Source organism: Oncorhynchus mykiss, chromosome 25, assembly GCF_057628025.1.
Source record: "Oncorhynchus mykiss isolate SJ-2025 chromosome 25, ASM5762802v1, whole genome shotgun sequence".
Taxonomy (NCBI): Eukaryota; Metazoa; Chordata; class Actinopteri; order Salmoniformes; family Salmonidae; genus Oncorhynchus; species Oncorhynchus mykiss.
In genome coordinates this window covers 57,146,166-57,151,445 of record NC_143046.1, presented here as the reverse complement: position 1 = coordinate 57,151,445, position 5,280 = coordinate 57,146,166, and the positions used below count along the sequence as shown (strand labels likewise).

Here is a 5,280-nt window from a genome sequence, read left to right as displayed (position 1 = left end):
ACAGAGTCTCCCACCTCAGCTGTAGATCTCTGCAGTTCATCCAGAGTGATCATGGGCCTCTTGGCTGCATCTCTGATCAGTCTTCTCCTTGTATGAGCTGAAAGTTTAGAGGGACGGCCAGGTCTTGGTAGATTTGCAGTGGTCTGATACTCCTTCCATTTCAATATTATCGCTTGCACAGTGCTCCTTGGGATGTTTAAAGATTGGGAAATATTTTTGTATCCAAATCCGTCTTTAAACTTCTTCACAACAGTATCTCGGACCTGCCTGGTGTGTTCCTTGTTCTTCATGATGCTCTCTGCGCTTTTAACGGACCTCTGAGACTATCACAGTGCAGGTGCATTTATACGGAGACTTGATTACACACAGGTGGATTGTATTTATCATCATTAGTCATTTAGGTCAACATTGGATCATTCAGAGATCCTCACTGAACTTCTGGAGAGAGTTTGCTGCACTGAAAGTAAAGGGGCTGAATAATTTTGCACGCCCAATTTTTCAGTTTTTGATTTGTTAAAAAAGTTTGAAATATCCAATAAATGTCGTTCCACTTCATGGTTGTGTCCCACTTGTTGTTGATTCTTCACAAAAAATACAGTTTTATATCTTTATGTTTGAAGGCTGAAATGTGGCAAAAGGTCGCAAAGTTCAAGGGGGCCGAATACTTTCGCAAGGCACTGTAGATATGCCGATAGTGGACAACCTTCTTTTATGAGAAGTAGCCATTATTTACTATTGTCACATGTGCTCCCTCTCCGGCCTCTAGGTCACCAGGCTGTTCGTTATGGCGCACACCTGTCACCAGCCTTACACGCATTTTGACACTCACCTGGACTCCATCACCTCCTTGATTACCTGCCCTTTATATGTCCCTCCCTTTGGTTTCTACCCCCATTAGTCATTGTTGCTGTTTCATGTCAGTGCGCTGTTTGTGTTCCTTGTTTTGTTCATTTATTTATTAATTAAATGTATTCATTCCCTGAACTTGCTTCCCGACTCTCAGCGTACATCCGTACAACTATTTTTCACCTAGGGTTACTATACATGATTTTAACCCATTTTATAAGAGATTGTCCAAAATTGAAATGTTCCAGGCATTAATATATAAACTCCAGTCGTACTTTATGAAAAGCCTTTTAAAAGTCAGCTATGAATAGCAGGCCTGGTTTCCCTGATTTTTCATAGTGTTCTATTGGTTGCAGTACTTGCTGTATATGATCTCCAATATATTGTCCATGTAAAAAACCTGTCTGATTAGAATGAATAATGTCCAACAATACCTTTTTAATTCTATGCGCTATACATTTTGCTAGCATTTTTGCATCACAACACTGAAGTGTAAGGGGCCTCCAATTTTTTTATGGACTGGATCTTTATATTTACCACTTTGAATCGTGTTTCAGTAATAATGAAGGAGTGGTTAAAACATGATAATAACGGTCCTCTGAGGATATCAAAAAAGGTTTATCAGAGTTATTGACCTCAGAAGAAATCAGATTCAAGTAACTTACATTGTGGTGCTGAAACTTGAAGCTGCCGCCACGGCACAAACAATCGGAAATGGACAGCTCATGGTGCTGAAAGTAGGCAAATTGGAGTAAACATCATTCATTTTAAACGTCTTCATTTTAATTAGGGATATGTGTTGGAGCCTATTTCTTCCTGTTTAAGAAATAAGAGGCAGGCCTACCGGTTTGACTGATGAAATTAGGCTATAGGCTGCTATATCCATAGATATGTTAGTCAATTCCTCCACCCGTCATGCACTCTTTAAATAGCCCACCTCTGTGTCTGTTAAGACTTGAAGTTAGTGTGTATGAGAGGGTATGCCATAGGCCTACCTTTTCTTAAAGAAAAGGGCAAAAAGTACAGGCCTACCCACTATTAGTTTAATATTTTGAGGAAAATGAAACAGATGTGATTATATACAGTTATCTATAACAACACTTTGGTCCGCGATTCTTAATGCTAGAAACAAGATGTAAAATAGGAATAACAGGGAAAGACGTGACTCTGATGCATATGGGGATATTGTTGTTTCATTTGCTTTGGATATAATCGAATCTGACACTATCAATTGATTAAGCTATTCACATTCTGTACAATAAAATACATTTAAACCCAGACAGCTTTTAGGGAAACACTTGTGACCTCTCGTTGGGTTAAGCCAAGGAAGAAGATTAGCCAGCAGTTGAAGCTTACATTTTTCTGCGTCAGTAGGCCTACTCGGTCTGGGGTGGAAAGGTAGGCCTAACTTGAAAGTACCATGCTCAGATGTTAATTATTTACAAACAGGGACAGTTTCCTTGCAAATAACACACACTGTTTTGGCATTGTATCTCTCTGTCTATACTGTCATTTCAGTCATTTGTGATTTATTTAAAACGTTTCTACTAATACTGTATGGTAACTATTGAAGTCCACTCTTGTACAGCACATTAAAGGTGTATCTCTTTCTCTACAATTTAGGAGATTTTAAGATATGTTGTTGTTTGTGATGGTACTCTAGGTGCGAGGGACATCCTGTGCCACCAGTCAGTTGATGGTGGATGACCTTCTGACCGCGTGCTCGCCAGGTGACCCGGCTGCCATAGAATTGACCTGGATGGATGTGCCTAGCGACAAGCTGCTGGAGCCCATCATCTGCATGGTGAGAAACACACATTCAAAGCACAGACCCACTCACATTCACTGCTCACAAACATACTGGAACATGCTGTTTCAACATACACATCCAGGCATTTCAAACTGACTCTCACATTTGTGTAATTTCTGAACCATGCTCATGATTTTGTTTGTCTTCTGTGTGTGTCCCTCTGCCCTCCAGTCTGACGTGCTGTGCTCACTATCCACCACGCAACCCACAGTCAACATGGAGGTCTTGTTCAAGGTCAGGAAGTTCACAGAGGATTTAGAACAGGAGGGTTGAGAGGTCCTGGTTGGCAGGGGCTTTACTACTCCTTACTCAGTCTCTCCTATCAAGACCCAACTCCAGTCAAATAGTAGCTACAGTATTACAACAGTATTACAACACTACGAACCTGCATTGACAAGAATGATGGAGCATTTTAACTTACACACAATTGTTGTTTTTTTGCATATCCCAACTCCCTCTGAGACACCCACAAGTGCCTTATTTTCTCACTTTGTCGGCTCCGGTATTTAAGCCAGCAATCTTTCGGTAACTGGCCCAATGATCTAAACTTGAGGCTACGTGCCGCCCCTTAGTGGGTCTGCAGGGTGACTCCCCTAGTGGGTCTGGAACCCAGGTCAGCAGCACTACATTGCTGTGTGTCTGTATAGTTGAGGGTATATTGGTTTAGTAATACTCAATTCAGTTCTGTTTCCAGAGGGGATCTCAATGCTGTTACACGTAGCCATGATCACCAAGCTACCCTGACTTAATAAAACCTGAATTCAAAAAGGAACAAGATGTGCTTGTCATTATTTTATTTTTTACTTGTATTATAGTATACCCACATTTCTGTCCACAACTTTTGAATCAGGTAGTAATTCAACAGATACATGTGCTGCCTTTCCAACTGATGTCAAGTTCCAACACAAATATTCATTTGAAAAAGCAATATACTTTCACATTGCAGGTCTGTTGTTTAAACAATGTAATCATAATATATTACATTTAGCAGATGCTTTCATTCAAAGCGACTTACAGTCATTTGCACATACATTTTACGTATGGGTTTCCCCGGGAATCGAACCCACAACCCTGGTGGTGGGATCGGCATGCTCTACACAGGATCATCATTTATACTGTAATATGTGTTTATAACAGGGAGTGACATTGATAATAAGTCTATAGCAGTGTAATAAGTGTTTATAACAATGTACAGCACATCTACCAACGCACCGATGCGTTTCAAGAGCCTACACTATTTTGTTTCAGAATCCTCAGACCCCTGACAGGGAGTAGAATATTGAAAACCTAAATTAGAATATTAAGAATATAAGAATATTGAAAACCTAAATTACTGAGATCAGAGAAACTTAACAGAACGCATCTTGAAACAGAAAATATGCCACAATTTGTGAACGATGGACTTTTAAATTGAAGCTTTTTGCTCGATTTGGAACCGTTAATGTCGCTGATTTCATGAAGCTCTCCTGCGCATCAATTACTTCACGAAATCCCGCAACGTGAAAGCGCCAGAAAAAAAGATCGCGAGATTGTAAATATGTGTGAGAGTCACAGATTTGAAAGCAGACGCTTTCATCCAAAACGATTTACAGTAATGCGTACATACATTTTTCTTTTGGGTGGCCCAGGGAAATTAGACTTTTTCGAGCCTTTCGAAGCTATTTTCGTATCTCTTTCTTTGTAATACTGTATGTATTCAATCATTTCGATTTGATCACTTCCCAATGGGCACATAAATCAATTCAATGTTTATTCCACGTTGGTTCAACGTAATTTAATTGAAATTACATGGATATTGTGTCACAGTGAATTGTATAATCTGCAGTCAATTTCATTATGTTTTCATGTGCCATGATTCTGACATTTGACATATGATCCTCAAAGGATTAGGCTAAATAGTTTCAGTGGTGCAGTTGGTGTAATCTCAATTCAATACGATGTGCATTTACTGTACATAAAGCCAATATAGCTATTAAACCCATGTTCAGTGACTTTAATCTGTGACGCAAGTGGACAATTATGTTTGTGACGTTCCATGGAACCCACGGTGTAGTTTAAAACTCGATTCTGATTGGCTTGCAGGTCATTCTACAGTGTAAATCATAAATGAAAACGTGCTTTTATATCAGTGTGACAGATTCACAATACCGTGTCTCAAACCGTACCGCGCTTTTATCTGCCTAACGGTATCTTCAAGCAAGACTGGTTAGGCCTTTTGGATAGCTTGTCCAAGGTAAGAATATGCGTCAAGCTATAGCCTACTTTTAATGTTTTAGTTTCCCGAACTCAAGTTACTCCAGTCAAGTGATTCATCGTAAATTTGTTGTTTTGACTGAGCAGTCCAATGGCCAATGCTGTTTTTGGACTATGAGACCCTCGGCTATATACTATGATGAGCCAATAACACGCATAGTTTATGCATTAGGCATTGCACAAGTCAGTGTCTAGGTCAGAATATAAAGTAGCTATTTCCGTTAACTCAAATTACTCAAGTCAAGTGATTAATCGTAAGAGTTAGTTGTTTTGACTGTCAAAAAAATAACTTTGATGGAATATTCCAAATTACAATGGCAATTATGCATCACAAATTCACATTATTACTTGTATTTCAATGATTCATCCAG

General features: G+C 39.4%; 1 long non-coding RNA gene across 1 annotated transcript; it reads left to right on the top strand.

Annotated features, from left to right (window-relative positions):
* Window positions 1-2,507: 2,507 nt before the first annotated feature.
* LOC149972056 (uncharacterized) lies at window positions 2,508-3,424 on the top strand. Its single transcript, XR_016491892.1, has 2 exons — window positions 2,508-2,650; window positions 2,828-3,424. It is a non-coding gene; the product is annotated as an uncharacterized LOC149972056 (long non-coding RNA).
* Window positions 3,425-5,280: the final 1,856 nt, after the last annotated feature.